This window comes from Varroa jacobsoni, unplaced genomic scaffold (genome assembly GCF_002532875.2).
Source record: "Varroa jacobsoni isolate VJ856 unplaced genomic scaffold, vjacob_1.0 contig00812, whole genome shotgun sequence".
Classification (NCBI taxonomy): Eukaryota; Metazoa; Arthropoda; class Arachnida; order Mesostigmata; family Varroidae; genus Varroa; species Varroa jacobsoni.
In genome coordinates, this window is record NW_019214531.1 from 48,557 (window position 1) to 64,055 (window position 15,499).

A 15,499-nucleotide genomic window follows, 5' to 3' on the forward strand; every position below is an offset into this window, starting at 1 on the left:
AGGAATGCCGAAATAACAGTATTGTGACCGATAGGACTAGCTCTTATGTCAGACAAGCGCCTATCGCGACGCGAAATGTCTCCAACAGGTTCTTAGCTAGAAGAATCTACGAGCGGTGATAAAGCGGTCGAACAGTTGACTTTTTAATGGCTTGTATCGAATATAATGGATGAAACGATAAGTCTGTTAAATGTAACTGCCTTCGTAACTGGATTTTATGGAAGGCTTTTTACAAATACTCCTCGTGAAGGATCTGGCGAAATTTACCGCCTTAATCGTCTCAGATTTTGATGGCAAATTTACACGCTAGCTTCACTGTTTAACAAACGGGCCGGCTGTATTTAATCATCTTCTCACCACCTGTCCTAGAATGACTGAATCGATTCTACTCTATCAATGAAGCGTTGATTGAGGATGCTTCCTTTGCTTTTTGATTGCTTCTATGCCGCCGATCTAGCTAGGGCTTAACCCAAACTTGTATCATTTTGGTTTGCGAGGGGTCGTGGTTATGTGTCTTCTCATAAACGAAGGCTTTGTTCTGTCGACTATACAAACAATTTTTATGTGCTCCAATCCAGGATCGGCCACACAGGTACGGCAATTTTTGGCTGTCGGTTGCTTGTTTAGTTGTCCTATATCAGGATTAGCTTCGAGGCAGTCGCTGCTAAAAGTTGAACTCGAGTGGAGTGATCCCCAACAGTCACCTTTCAATCGTCTTAAGGTCGTCATGGGTAAAATGCTTATTCTTAACCAGCTTAACTCATTCATTGAAACAAAGTCATGAATGGATGCATCAGCAGTGGGTACGGGTGGCATGCCGATCGAGATTCATAGCTACAATTGAAAATACCATCTTCGTTACGTATTACGTAAGTGTGGCAAAGTAGAGGCTACTTATTATTTATCGGGCTAATGTTACTGGCGATCGCGTTTGCTCTGGAAACTCTAAAACTATTTTTGATGAAACGTCGGTTCAAGTTTCGCTTATTCTGTCAACATCAACATACCTATTCTACCAGGAACGCGTTGAGAGCAGAATTTTCGATACAAGATTTAGCATCGTAAGGTATCAAAGCGCATGTAGATGCTTTTTCGCACAGTCAAGTTCGGCCAGCGCTATATTCAAATCGTTCGGTGCATATTTATTGCAGTACCATCGGTAACCATGAGAATGTTGTGCGGAATCGAGCAGTTTCTCTGAATAGAACTGTCCGTCAAAATTCAGAACTATCAATGCGTTCCATGCGTAGCAGGCAACCAACCAGGACCTCTTGACGCGTCTACTCCTTAGCGCGTCCCACTCAAGTGCATACACCTAGGTTACGTTGGACCGTGTCCTACCAGCTCTCTAAGAAATCTCAGTGTGTTGGTAGTGGTCCCTAAACTCACCGAATTTGTTTATCTCACCCCAATTAAAGGGATGTCTGCCGCGGTGATCATATCTGCTGTTCATGCATCTTTTTCAAAAGGAGCCTGCTCGCACATTATACTATGAATCGTGGAATAGCTTTTGCTGACCACGTTGGTGATGATGAACTCTAAAGGTTGAACACCAAGCGTCATCTAACTTCTAGATGTAGACCCTGAGTAGCAGGCAATATGAACGCGGACATGGCATAATCTCTTCGTTTTCGGCCAAATGAATTCGTCACCAACGTACATAGGCAGATGCCAGATTACTACGTCTGTAAAGGGCACTATCGCCGTAGTCTTTATCAGAACTATGTGTGGGTTTAATTCAGCTATTCCAGATCTACTGCTAGTTGGTAGTCAAATACTTGGCTAGTCGGAAGGAGAAAGCTGGAAAAGGCCCAGTAACAAGGTTAGGGAGCAAGCATATCGTTAGGCTACTAGGTCATTGTGAAGGGCTCAAAAAGTATTAATACAAAACACACTGGTATTAATACAAAACATACGAGCCGGTGGCGTTGTATGGGGATCTGCATATTCATAAAACACGGCTAGTATGTTAAGGAAATTAAATGCCATATTACGATCTCTAGTAATGGTGAAAAAAATATCGTAGAGTCTGTCGACCCGAACATCAAGGTTTTAAACGCATAGCGCACCTAGGCCAGCTAAAGCGCTTTGGCAGTACAAGCAATAAGCCGTGCGTAGGGGAGAACCTAGATCTCGTTCCAGACGACGAACCTCCTCTGCTCTTTCAGGCCACTAAAGCCCATTACTCGTTCTCCCGACTCTCCATTTATAAGTATCTCGCTTAGCAACGTATTCACCAGTGTTACAACTTGTCTCAGCTTTTCGACGATGCCTTGCCAACGACACTTTGGACCTCACCACTCGATTTCGATTGTCAGTATGTCTAACTAAATGCTTCGATCCAGCTTAAAAGCAGACACTCCGTTCTCGCTGAGTTTATAGAATGGGTATGTTCACGCACCCCTACAATAATGTCCTAAACTAGTTGTACAATCAACCAAATAACCTCTAGGACTACGCCCCCATCAATGTCGTCGGGCGACGATTCTGAAAGCAACAATCATAGAGAAAAATTATTAAAGACAATTAAAGAGAGATCATCATCTCAGGCAGGCCGAGTGATGGGAAGGTTTTCAAATAACCCTCGTTACCAGTAAGTCAAGATGCTCGAAATGTTAACAGAGGTCCTTTGGTGTATACGGTCCATACTTAATTGTTGATTGAAAAGTCTTCTTCTATTTTATCACGATTCGTCATCTATGGTAAAGCGGTATTGCTTAACAATTCATTATGAACTTATCAGTATGTTGATATGCTCGTTCAGACCCAGAATGTGTTAAGGTTGTATGCTCGTACTGCAGAATTTGTGCGGTCGTCATTGCTATACTACTTAATGGTTGAACGGGACGGATAAATATCGAGTATAGCTTTTTAGCGCGTATTAAAAGCACAATTGGATTTTAAATTCTGTTAACAGTGAATATGTACTGCGGCAATGTCTACGCTCGGGTAGGCAATGTAGTGGCATATTTAGGATGCCTATGCAGAATTATACCTCGGTCCGGGTGTGACGGTTAATTTCATAAAGGCTGCAATAATCCACTACTGCGTACGCCTTAACATCAAATGTAAGTAAGAAGGAAGTCTACTCTTTGATTTTCTCTATTGTCATACCTTGAACCGTAGGGCTGATATTCGCCCCAGAAGGGGCACCGCTACTGTGCATGCGAGTAAACAAAAAACATTACCTGTTATAGTTTTTTTCTTTTCATTAGTGCTTTCCATTAGTAAATGAGGCAACTTGGTCGTTGCGATAGTAAACAGCAGTTTTCTTCAAAATTTACGGTCATCCACATAATATGAGCTTTTTCTTATATATATATCTGAATAAGAGAATATGTACTATGTTTATCTCATTCTTGTATTTCTAGAAGGTCCCTATTGTAGGCAGTATTATGTAAACGACGTGGGGCACGGGATTCCGATGCTGGTAGCTGTTCTCTTCTGAGCTCCAATGATTTTTCGCGGATAATTGGACTTGCAGGGAAAGCAAGAGATGGCGAGAAAGAAATAGAAATCGCATGTCCCCCCGGGGGTGAGCTCGCATGCGACAGATAACGTGCGATGAGGCAAGTGCACGTGACTTCCTTAGTCCATGCATACAGAGCCAAACTGGCGACAGAGCCATTGATTGTAGTGGACGGGCAGCGGCACCCGATAGATGGGCAAGACTGAAAAATTATCTACAAAGTCGCCGCTGTCGTTGTTGCTACTCTGTACAGACCACTGATTCATATTACGTAATACATAGCACCGGTCAGTGTCGTCTGCCACAGCTTGGGCAGCTGGATTATAGCAGACTATAGCTATCTTCATTGGCGCGATAAGAAATCTTCTGAAACAAGCAAAAATCGCCTTTACGACGAAAGCATCCCTTAACGCAGTCCGCGGACAAAACAACGTGCAATAATGAATACTGCTATGGGGATTAACCCACTTGTGTGCCCCTGTGTACCACTAGCCAACCCTTATTTCCATACACGATGTGTATGAACAGTAATCGGCCATAGCAGACAACAGCGAGGATCGCCTATTGGAACACTCAAACCAACAAGTGTATTCGTGTTACTCTGGCACGCGTAAACACACTCAAGCAGCAGATTATAAAACACTATGTGGGTATTACGATAAAACTGAAAGCAACATAACAGAGTTTGTCATATCATACAGATCAGCAATATATGAGTATGCATAGTTGTTCCCGGAAAGAAACTAATCGTATCCCTAGTACAGATTACGAATAGATCTATTGTTGTCAACCGTTTGTCAGCACTTACCTTGTAAGTTTTAGTGCAGCTCGTAACTCTCTCTTGTTTTCTTTTTTGCTTTTTTTTTTCGTTTTAATATGTTTAGCCGGGATGCTGTCAAATGATAGCCATTTCTTGCTTTTTGCCCTTACTTTTTCCTAACCGCAAGTTATCCTCAGATGGACGAGGAACTCGAGTACGCGTCGCGCTGCCACATCGTGCGCCTATAGCTTCACTGTTCAGTAAGACTTAACTGCTGAACGCCGTCAACGCCGACCCAGGCTACAATGTTATCGTTCACCACCATCGCCGTTGCTACCTGTTGCTGGTTGCCCACATTGAGTGTAAAGTGATGTAAGCGTATGCGATAATGCTGCTACCCCTACTAAGGCTCTTGCCCATCCAGATGCGCAGGGCGCAAGCCGGCGAGATATGACAGAGCGATAGGCAATGGCTTCAGGTAGAAGCACCAAACAACGTATGCCCGTGGCCGTGGCAACCTGTGGCTAGGTGGCGGCTTTTGCAGCCACGACGGCAACAGGTTGTCGCACTTCTATCCGGACAGTGAACGCACTCAGCCTGAACGAAGCAAGCAGCGGGCGGGCGGGCGTTCGTTCGTTAGTCGGTAGCCAGAATTCGCGCATCAGTCGCAATACAGCGAACACTTCAATACACAACAGTCAGTGCTATGGACCTGCTTTACGGATCTACCTATAAGTAGTATACCACATAGGCATCTTTATAGAGGCGCGCGATGTATTTTCGACCAGATCTCCGCAAATGAGTGGTTTGTCTGGCTGACTGGCCTGATACCGTTGGACAAATCATCAGTAGTGGTAGGTGCGATCGGCTGAAAATAGACCGAGACAACATTTGGCTGACTGGCCCTAGTCCCCTTAATCCGGCCTAGTCGCTGTAGACGACCAAGCCGGCTGAATGAACGCCATACGCATGTCGATTTGCATTTCTATAAAGCGTAGTAATTTGCGTTACCTCGCTACCGGCACAATGACTTGCACTTTGCTTTCTGTATTAATGGTACCGTACCGGCTAGCACGAGGCCCACATATCTCGCCCAAGCCTGGATACATTTATTTATCGTTCTACCGAAAGTTCCGTTGACACAAATGACATTATTGCAAATAGTATGTTATGATGGGTGCCAGCCACGGCGTGATGCAGTTGGGTTTCATTAATCCTAAACGGAAATGGTTCGACTTGGGACTCTTATTTTTTCATAGCTTTTATTATCACTTGGCAACAAGCAGTGCGCAAGATGATACTCCATATTAACAACACAATCCGATATCTACTTTTTTTTTACTGAGATATATCATTTATTAGATAAACTGTGTATCATAATACGTTTATAAACGAAGTGCAGCGTCGCAACAGTATCTACTTGGATGCGAGCCTAAATGTGACAAGTTTTCCCTATGTTCTGTTATTAACATGTGTTTCCTTTTTTATTTCATGTTTGCTAAATCAGTAAAACGACTTGGTAACTTCACATGAAAAAGTGTCAGGTCTAGAGGCAAAAGATCATGGGCAAACTTGCCGGTAACTAGAGTTATGATACTACCCATTATGTCTTTGTACCTTCATGTCATATATGTAGCTATGTCTTTAGACTACACAACGGAGAAACAAGAAACAAAGCAGATCAACAGAGTGTACAGGCCACTGTAGGCCGAGACTTAGGGCAAGATATTATCTCATTAGTTCGTTTTGAAAAGAACTACTATAAGAATTACTATTATATATACTTGTCTACTGAGCAAACGACTTCTGGGAACACCAGCAGATTTCTTGCCATGAATTGATAGATACAAACTGTTGTGACATTTCTAAGGAATATTCTCTAAAGCGTTCTGTTGAAAACTACTATCGAGATTTGGAAAAGGTGCGTTTGTTACAATGGACGTTGCTATAAATATGTCGCTAGTCTACCGGGCAAATGAATGCATTCTACTGGGTTATGGAATAGTATAAAAGCCAAAACCCATTTTGGGTGTTGCAGCACACACATGTCTGATTCGGAATGATTAATGGCTCCTTTACCCAAGCAAGTTCTCTCCAAGAAACTTTTCTGTGGTTCTTAAAATGCATTTTTTTTTCTCTTCTTAAAGAACCTTTTTCTGTTGCTGGGGCGTTCTACCAGATAGGTACACTTGATGGCTGCAAACGAAACCGCAGTTCTTCATGTTGTTGTGCATTGTGTTGTTCTGTTAAAATCCCTTTTTTCAACTTCAAAAAGGCTATCAACATCGCTTTAGCTCTACCCCTAAAAGCAGATAGTTCAGGGTAAAATGAAAGTGAATTTTTGGATACTGACCTACCGACGCAATCCGATAAATCTGCCCAGTATCTTTGAGCCGTCTCCAATTTTGGTGATATAGGCTGATTGAGCAATTATCCGTTTTCAACGGCAGCTCACAGCGATCCTCGTTTCATTGTCAAAAAATTTCTTTGAACTCGACAAGCGCTTCTTGTATAGCGATTTCAGTTCAAAATTGTCTTTGTTTGCCCAGTTTGTTTCGGGAGCTTTTTGACATCGACGGAAAACGAATTAGTGCTCTATTTAGCTTACATGGCCATCTTCGAAGCTTCAATTCAAGCTAAACTTTTATAGGATAATAATCTCATAGAACAATAACGTTCCATATAGCCGTAAAGGATCCTTAAAGAGGGAAGTAATAAATTAAAATATCCATTACTTTTGTAACCGATTAGTAACACGTTACTGCCAAGAACACTCAACTTCTCAAATCACTCAAAACGGGCATCTTTAACCGTCGAGCTTGACGCAAATGAAAGGTTGCGTCCAATACGGGATGTCAACAGCGTCATCAGAAGAAACGCAGAAAGACTACGGCGACAGTTATGGGAAGCCTCGCGTTGTCACCGCTGACATCCCGCTGATTGTTGCTGCTCCTAGTGACACTTGTCAAGTCGTTGGTCAAATTGATTTACAGCTCTGTTACTTGCATTATTATTATTATTATTAGGTTATCTTGACCTATTTAGCAGGTCGAAAAGCAGCAACAAATCAGGACTGATGCCCCAAAACTAAATGTTATTGCGTTGTACTTTCTAACTAAAATTGGGAGTGTTTTTTATTATTATTATTGTTGTACTACTAACTGCATTTGTTAACATTTCAGGCATATATACATTAATAAGATTCAAGATAAATGGTGTCTATCAAGAACTTTTTTCAGTTGCTCCAAAAATAGATATGCTTGGAAACGGGGGTATTAGGTAAAACGCCACATGCCGCGTTCTTTGGCAAAGCCAGCTTCCCATAGTTTCACCGCACAGGAGTGCTACTACCATTGCTACTACTGATACCTAATTTTGCTCAGACCGATGTTGGGGTAGGATGGGCTTTTTCGGATGCCGTCGCGACAGCGATCGAGCGACCTAGCTCGGACGAGGCTTAAAGGGACTAACTCCTCTATATAGCCCCGTGAGCTCTGACGCCGCCGAGAGCTGAAAGCCTCAAGGGTCAGTTATGCCCAGCGGGCGACTCCTTGGGGGAGCCACCGAGCCAGTCGGAACTAGTTCTGTTTCTGCTCGCCCCAAAAGAAATCTGTCGAGTCTCACGCTTACCCCTCCCCTTGGTTCTTTATTCCTCTTCCTTTCTCGTTGCCCGCCTTCAGGCCACATCCCCAAATCTCCTTCATCTTCTCTACGTCCCCATCCCGTACCTTAGGCCAGCCAGTGGTCGTTTTTCAGTGGTCGTACCGAGCGCTCTGGCCGCTATCGCTGCGGCTGCTGGTGCTATAGCCAACGACCAAACACCACGGTTTCTACTCAAAACCAACAGGAGTCGTCGTACCCCCCTGCTTTGCTAAATGTTCCCGTTGGTCCTTCTTTCTTTATCGCTCGCCCGCACTTCCTTTGCGTTTTTTCTTGTCAGCCTCATAACACTACTGTGGGCATCAGCAACGGCAATGGTGGCGGCTGACGCTGAGCTCACCATGACAGCGACGGGCCGTTCTCAATTCAATTTAGAAGGAGGGGTCGAAAGCCGCTAGCGACAAGTAGCAAGATTTGCAAGTATCAATGTTTGGCCAGAAGCAGGGTTGAGTTTAGAGTGGGGGGGAGGAGGAGGAGGAGGAGGAGGAGGAGGAGGAGGAGGAGGAGGAGGAGGAAGAGGAAGAGGGAAAGGAAAACGGTCGCAGTCGGGTATATCCGGGCCGGTAGTTCGGAACCACGGCATTCGACGGCCGGGCTTATGAGCGGCTGTTCGGCAACGGAGCTGCAAGCGCTTTGCTACTACTGCTTTTGAGGTCGTCGGTGAGATGGTTTAAGAAGGCGAGCAGGTGACTGGGCCTTAGTCGAGTCGACGATAGTGAAGCCGCTGCCAAAGCTGCTTCGGCCTCCACAGCTTTTGGGCTATGTACAGGGTTGGATATATGTTTGCTTTTTACTGTTAGGGGTCGCTTGGAAAGCAGAAGGTAACGGCCAGCAAGGAGTACACGAGAGACTTGCCAAAAGAAGAAGGGAACAACGGACTAGGGGGGAGTACGGGGACCGTGGAAAAGGGCGACCTCGGCCGACTGCGACAACGACAACGGCGACGGGGACTATCCTGGTCATTGTCCTCGCGGTCGGTATTGTCGCCACGCTACTGGCTTCATCGTATGCTATCGCAGTCGGCATCTTGCAGTCCAATCGCTGACCCGCCGTCAGCCTTTTCATTTTGAAATGGGTACACACGACTACCACGTAGCCACGAGATGCAACTTTTTTTTCATTGGTGGCTTGAAGCCCCGCTAGACCACCTCTAATGCCAGTTACGGCGGCAATGGTAAAGAGTTCCGGTTTTGTTAGAATGAATTGTAAGGAAACGGTGAGGCAGGGAGCTGCACGGCAGTCGACCGACGACCAGCTCAGTAGAAGCAACTAGTTAGCGAGACGTTCATGAGAATTGGCCCCGGTGATGGCTGTTTGCACTACGAAGGATGACCACCAGCCCTGGCCAGCTGGCGTAATGTATTTCGTTCTCCAATGTCGTCGCCCTGCAATCGCAGCTACTATTTGTTTGAACGGACACCACTAGTAACAGCGAAAGTATCAGTAGCAGAGAGAAGTTAGTTACCGACTAAAGAAAAACTGTAGTCAACACCCATCGTGCGTTGAGTTTTTATTTTACGTGTATTTATTTGCCACAATCGGTATAGTTGTTTTGCCACCCTACGTCCTACTATTGCTGTCATTGTGACCGCTTGCGAAGGTGTTTACTTTCTTCTTCCTTGTTGTTTTCGCTTATTATTATTATTATTATTATATTATATCGATACGTCTTGGCAGTATCACCCAACTTCATGTTGAAATAGTCAAGAGGAAAAAGCTAACCGCTGCGGTTGCCTGCTGGCTACTTCAGGGAACACGGCTGCTGTCAGTGGCCGAAACAGTAAGACGGTTACTTCTGTCGACCAGATCGAGTAGTACTAGAGGAAAAAACGAAGGTCATGCAGAAAAACCACAGCTTTTTTCCCTTCCTTGTACAAACAATTGGCACCAGTTTCACTAGAGTAGCGTTGGCGGAACTCAAGCGATTGCGACGGGCTGTAGTTCGGGGCTAATGTGCGGCACCCAAAACAAAGATGGAACGACCACTTATTCGCTTAGGAAAAAGCCTCTTCTTGGTTTGATCCTACACCTCACGGAGGAATTACCACCGATTTCGCAATTCTCAGACCCATCACCCCATCCTCCCACACGCACGCAAACAAAAGGAAGGTGACTGAGAACATTCCATGCCGAACAGCAGAATAAAAAACAGCTACCCGTTCTATTTTATGTAAACTAGTTTTGCCAGTCTTGCTACACTGGGACGCTAGGTTTATTTGAAGGCGTTGACCTCGTCACCACATTACAAGTAGTGTTCCCAATCGTGAAATGTATAGTAGAAATTAGACTAGAAATTCTATCCTTATTTTAAAATGGACTATGTAAGCAGATAGTGTATTAATCATATCAGTTACCGAAGACAAAGGGAAGCTTGCCTGGACTAAAATCGGAAAAGCCTAAGCCATTACGTTGTAGCCTTTGGCGAACAAGTAATTGCAGGATATCAGTACCGTCAGCACGATAGCCATATCTAGGGTCAGGTGATTACCGTGAGTGGCAGAGCGCCGTACAAAAAAGTTAATGATGAATGTCTTCTAAATCATTCTAGGTTATTCGCGGCTTTCAGCTCAAACGGACCATAATTCCTCCACTATAATGTGCTAGTCAAATATTACTCACATTTCCGCCAGACGACTCCTTTCCTGCTCCTGGTGGCGTAATACGTTCACGACGGTCGATGTGCCTGTGGTGTTCAACATTCGATGTAGAAATTCATAACAGCTATATAACTATTATCACGATCAGTTGTAACGAGAGCTATATTACTACAAATAACAATAATTGGAGGTGTAATGATATCTCAGCGGTTGTGGCTTAGGTGAGGACGCCAGTCGTACTGCTACTCTCGTGTTGTATTTTGAGGACGTAGTGATGGCGGGATAAAATGAAGGACGTAAGGAGAAGAGCTCCAGTCAACACGAGATCGCGCTTCGGATTGGAGTGAGGGATTGAGGAGCTAGAGGATGTAACTGGTTACCTGGCCGCAACCTGAGCTGCCTTTCCCCGCATTCAGGAGAAGGTGGAACGATGGAAAGGGACCACGCCACAGGTAAGACACAGGTGAGTGAGAGAGAGAGAGAGAGAGAGAGAGAGAGAGAAATGGGAGAGGTTATCTGTGGAGTGCACGAGAAAGAGTCAATGTAACTGATGGCTAAACTGTGGTAAAAGGCAAGCAAAGAAGGCAAGGCAAGTTAAGGTAAATGGGACGCTTGGTCGATGCTAACGACGATCCTGTGACCAACTCTAGCAAGCTCCTACAAATGAGCGAGCGGACGGATGGACGGACGAACGAAGACAACGATGTCATCCAGTTCGTAGACCAGGGTAGTCGTAAAAGGAAAGGATAGGTAGATAGTCGGTTGGTTAGAGGGCTTTGCGCACCTTGGGGAAAGGGTACATCTGAAAATGGGCATACTCGATGTTCTACGGCTGAAGCCCACAGAATGGGCATCCCGGAGCCCACACAGAGCGTGTGGGATAGTACTGTCAAATAATAAGAACAGTGGCAGAGAGAAAAATAATAGTCATAACTAGCACCGATTCAAAACCTAGTTAGTTTTTATTCGTTTTAGTACAGGTCTTCTATTTGTTTTTTGACAAGTTATATAAAATCATGAACATTCGCCACCCAACACATTAAAGTTATATAGGCGTTATTACAGCAAACACCATTAAATGGTGAAAGCCGAAAGATCCTTGTTACGGACACGGAGTATACCTACTTCCGCCTTGACAACTACTTGATTGCGCAAAGAAAAAAAAACGGGAATTTCCAAGGCCATGGCATTTTATCTAACCAACATCGATCGATCTACCTATTGGTGTTGTATTTAGGGCAGCTTAGGTAAACTATATTTTTAGAAGTAATATTTATCGTGTAATTTTACGATAGGTGATGTAACGTGACTTAGCTATTGGATAGGGGAGCATGTATCCGCAGAGGTACTAAGATGAATGTAGAGTAATTGCGAATAGTGTGTTTTGTCGCTCTTATACACATATATGTATATATAATGGTTGTGCAGACGTTGAGACACACTCACAAGAGCGTTTCAGCGTAAACTTCGCATGAAGCGAACCGCATAGTTTACAATCTGTTTGCGATAGAAGCATGTAGCGGCAACATTGAATCGCCGCAATAGACGATCTTACCTGCCGGAATGACTTCTCAGTCAAGTTAGTGGTGTTAAATGAACAAAAGCTACACTCTATTTGCCCAGATTACTACTACCATCGCAATTGCCGTCTCCACGAATAGTTGCTCCCCTACTTCCTCTCTTCCCGTTTTTCCCTCAAAGTAAGACACCGGCGACAACCTGTAGAGGGCGCGCTCAGCGCATGCGCGTTACCTCCACCTTTCCCCCAGATGTGACGGCTTGTAGCGCGACAAGTAGGCCCCCTTGATCGCGTCGCGTGGTGGTAGCACCCATCCACTCGCACTGTTTCTTTTCCCGCTCCTGATCAAAACGATGAACTACGATGAAACAGGCTGCTATTACTTATCTGGCTGTTGTCCTTATACTTATCCAATTCTTTACATCCCCCCCCCTCTCCCTCCCCGATTTCTTACTCCAGTACATTTACATAACCCCTGCTAGTTGATAAAGTATGTCAAGAGGGCTACGAACCGAATGATGCAATCGAAATGAATATTCATGCTCTTACGACCGATACTACCCTTATGCACTGCCCCAGACGGTTGACTCTACTAGCATCAAAAAAGGTGTGTCTATGCTCGACTTCGAGCCTAAATCATCTAAAGTCTAATAAGATAACGCGCTACCATAGCAAAAACAAAAAGAAAAAAAAAGAGTATCTTACCTTGCTGTTAGGCAGCTTTATACATTACAATGCTAACTTCTAACGGCAATATTTTGTCTATGACATTAAGCACAGTACCCGCTCTGAGCGGAACTGATTAAATGTTCTTTTTCCACTTGCTTACGCTGTGGTATTCGCATATTATTTGAATAGTTCCCTGGGGAAAATTAATATATATATAATATTAAAATTAATATATATAATACCTCCAGTTTTCAGGTACACTGTTTTCAACCACATTACGGCTTCTCGATCAAAGTAGAACTTCTATGCCACAATGATTTTTTTAATATTTCACAGCTATTGATATAGATATTTCAAAGAATTTAAACCTGAAGTCAAACAGTTTCGAATGCGTTTATGCAATGATTGAAAGAAAAATAGCCACGTACATATCAGTTATGTTCTCTTCCTTCGTTTTCTCTGTCATTCAATGCTATATATAAGTATAATCATTCCTTGCCCATGGGGCTGCTGGCCTCTTGCTTCCAGAACGTCCGGCAAGATCTTCGGGTGCTTTTTCCTGCAGTCGTAGACTTTAATATCGTTTTGATGCCTATGTTAGGTAGGCTTGGTAGACAGTCGTTGACCTATAAGACGTTTGTCCTTTTTCACCAGTGTTCACAACCGGCTAAAGCCTTTTCACTCTACTGTTGATGAACAGATGTTGTCATTTAACCAGAGCCCATAAAGATTTGGAAAACGATTTTACCGTCTCTCCAATATATATTATATTTCACTTGTTGCTTGGGGTCACTGTCCTGCGGAAGCCCAACGATCGAGACACTTTTTTTATCGACTTGTTTCTTGCAGACAACTGGCTTGGTCTTAGTACAACTGCGGCCTTTAGCAGATGCTAAATAAGAAAAGATTTAAGTAGGTTTTGTCGTGAACAACTTCAGAGCGGTTCGAAGTACTGTCATAGTTGCTTCTCTCACCTGTATATGGAGTTCAGAAGCGCTAGAGGCTCTATCTACACATAAAAACAAATGTTTGGTTTAGTCTTTCCCGTAGTGATATACTCACAATAAGCGCTCAGTAATGTTGCAATATTCTGGGCAAAAAACAAAAGCATTGTATTTTTGCAGGATAGCAACTCCAGATAAAAAGCAGAGCGAGCTTAGAAATGGTTCAAACAGTATACAGATATTGTGGGTACGTATATTATAGCAATTCAATTTTTTACCGTAAAAAGTATGTGTCTTATATAAAAACTTGAGCTATAGTAACCTCGGCTTTCAAGGCAAAGCCACCCTGTGACGTCACTGCTCCTATCCAACCTTTGTAGGGGCAAAAACTTGCCTGGCACAAAGTGGTTTAGGTAACTGGCAGCCTATTTATTTAAACAATAAATTGAGTTCATGTATTTCATGCCGGTGCTAGTGTAACCGATGATACAGGACGAACCGGAAGTTATCAATGAGCATTTTTTGTAATTTTTTGGTCGCGCTATATATTGTACTAGTAATAATCAATGTGACGCCAGCACATAGCATTTAGGGCTATAGAAAAATGCCAGAAAACCCGTTAGCACATTTACTAGACCAGCTATATACAAATAACAAAAAGGATGCTAAAAATTAGTCCATAAAATGTACATATTTGGAAGATTATAACCAAAGTGCTCTGATATAGCTTGTTAAGAATATTGTTATCCTTATTCTCACTTTGTTTATGAACATACATCATCGCTTGAATATATTTAAGACGAAAGAAAACATTAAATTACATTTAAAGTTATACATATAAGTTACATTTAAAGTTATACAGCCAGGTAAAGTTACAGTTTGGAACGTATCATAAAGGTTTTCCTCTTCTATTGTATCATAAATTTACACATTTGTGGTTATACAAGTAAAATTGTTCATTACGGTTACCTCAGTCATTTCTAGATACCATCTAAAGATCTCACTTGAACCGGTGTGATAAGTTGTATTCCTTAGAACCAAGTACATTTGCATTGCAATTAATACAATCCAGAATGGAAATTACCCAAACCAACTTAAGTTAGACGTTCGCATAACAACTAATTTCATTACCGACAAACGTGGTGGTAATCCCTTAGACAATGTTTAGCAACAAGTGGATTAGAAGTCTGTACACCAAACTGCAACGGAATTTTCAGCGAGCCGCTTCCAGCGTGGACCTTACAGGACACAATGGTCAAACCCTATCCAGGACGTTTACTTCATATACGATAAGGTTGCTATCACTGAAAGGATTGTTCAAGAGTAGTTTACCAAGTATGAAGTCGTATCCGGGACTCAGAGGATACCGGTTATCTGAATCTTATGACGACCATCTGAAGGCACTCTTGAGCTGTACCTACATAACCGCCATCAACCACTTTTTCTCTTGGGATTGCAGAGCAACTGAGAGCTTAGGTACCTCATGAACTCTCGGAATCAAAAAATGAGATGATGGTTTAACGTTACATAACTGCTGGTATTAAGCGTCATCAACAATTTTTGCACAGAATTGACACCGGTGATGAGAAATGGTGTCTGTAAGTAAAAGAAATCGAAATCAGCGGGTCCAGCAGAAAAACCTAAGCCAAAGGTCTAACCAGATTCTCGCCCAAAGGAAATGATGCTTTGGCGTTTGATAAAACAGTGAGGGCCTGGCTCATTAACAATTGCTACCTAGGAATCAACAAGTTGATCGGCGCGTTTATTTGCCCCGGTTGCATGGATTTAACGCGTGGCAAATGTCATCAAGGCGGTTTTTTTGAACTTGAAACGGAATGTTCCTGCTGTACCTTTAATATTTTCTGGATTTTTTACCGACGA

At 43.3% G+C, this 15,499-nt stretch overlaps 1 long non-coding RNA gene across 4 annotated transcripts in view; it reads left to right on the top strand.

Moving 5' to 3' along the window:
• The first annotated feature begins 2,232 nt into the window (after window positions 1–2,232).
• LOC111271624 (uncharacterized) overlaps window positions 2,233–15,499 on the top strand; it is a 36,122-nt gene continuing 22,855 nt past the window's right edge. For 3 of the 4 annotated variants that reach the window (XR_002686981.2, XR_002686980.2, XR_002686982.2), the window contains exons 1-3: window positions 2,233–2,387; window positions 2,918–3,068; window positions 10,694–10,938. This is a non-coding gene — a long non-coding RNA (uncharacterized LOC111271624). Of the gene's footprint in view, window positions 2,388–2,917; window positions 3,069–10,693; window positions 10,950–15,499 lie in introns of all 4 variants that reach the window. The other variant, XR_002686984.2, reaches the window with a different exon arrangement.